Source organism: Opisthorchis viverrini (genome assembly GCF_000715545.1).
Source record: "Opisthorchis viverrini unplaced genomic scaffold opera_v5_231, whole genome shotgun sequence".
NCBI lineage: Eukaryota > Metazoa > Platyhelminthes > Trematoda > Opisthorchiida > Opisthorchiidae > Opisthorchis > Opisthorchis viverrini.
Genome location: NW_008751889.1, coordinates 39,959 through 41,543, shown reverse-complemented (window position 1 = coordinate 41,543; position 1,585 = coordinate 39,959).

Here is a 1,585-nt window from a genome sequence, read left to right as displayed (position 1 = left end):
ACAGTATCGAGGAGTCGATCCAAGAGTTGAAGCTGAGTAATCCAATTCAGGTCCAAGAGAACATGGTCTTCATAGTTCGTGAGGTTGCAAGTGCCATTGAGTTAAGCCCCTTTGTACGTAACGCAAGAGGAGAGATTCCCGGTCAGTCTGAGACTTTCATCAAGTGCATTACGAACGCTGCACTTTCTATATTCTGCTGTTGGAGGGCAATCGGTGTGCCGTTGACACACACTGTAACGAAGTTCCGTCGACCAGGTCGTTTCATCCTAAATGTAGCGATCATGGCCACTGCCTGCGTTCTTTTGTCGGGTCGATGTTTGCGCCAGCTCCTGAGGTTGTCTCTGAAGTATTCCTCTTTGTGACCCTTTTGACTGCACTTGCTTCACCCGTGGTTCCGTTGGGGACAGTGGCGTGAATAATGCCATTCTTCAGAAAACCAACATGGTTTAGAATTTGATTGCCTTTTGGAAGTTACTTTGCATACCATATCGAGCTGAGGGAATTCGGAATGTCAAAGAAGCACAGCATCGACCTTCAGCTTGATAAGCTGTTGGCATTCGGTGGTGCTGTCTGAAGGGGTCACCTCTGGATCCTGTTCAATTCGATTCAGTAGCCGGGTCCGAATATCTGCATCGTGTGGCGATTGAAGGCCAGCCACGAAGATGAGACAATTGAATTGATCTTCGGTCATGGAGCTGAGCTGAAAGCACTCGCATTCTCTGTTGACGACACCGGCATAGGTGATGAAATGCTCAGTGTCCCTTTTGATAATCTTGAGACACGGATGACGAATATTGAACAATGAACTTTGCTCACCGAATATTTTGGCAAGGATTTTGGCAGTATCTGCGAAGCCAAGGAGGTTTAGGAGTATGAAATTTGTAAACTGATCATGTTCAGATATCCCCAGTTGGCGCAGCAACGCTTGGACTTTCCATGCATTACCAAACTGAGCGAATTCGGTTTGAAGCATGTCCTCATATTTCTCGAACAAACTTCCGAAGTTGAATTCAGTAACCGATCTGGCAGCAGCATCCAGATAAAGAATAAGGAGGCCCAACTGCTTTTGTCACATTCCACGACAAACTGCGCATCAGAGATGCAAAAAGCCTCATTTGAGGTTTTTAGGACTGCTTCTGTCGCTACCGTGAAATTGCCTGGATGCTCTCTGCTGAAATTGACATTGTGATATTGGGTTGTCACCAGCTGTTGTGACTTGCTGAATGGCCATGCAATCCTGTATCGGTCCTTGGCTTCCCGCTCCGCTCACTATGGCATATCGAGAGGCACGGTAGCTTCAGACAGCTCTTAATGGAAACGAACGAAGGTTTTTACAACTGTATTTATAGGATAATCATAAAATGCTTCCCAAGGCCGTGCTAGAGTTTCCCTGAGGGGATGAGGAGCGCCGAGCTAAAGACGCTCAGCTCATATCGGATGTCATATTTTTCGACTTCTCAAAAGCATGTGATAGGATCCCTCACGGCCCGCTGCTCCACAACCTCGAGTCTTACGGGATTCAAGGGAAAACCCGTGGCTGGATCAAGGCGTTCCTGTCAGGCAGATCATTCCGAGTGACAATAGG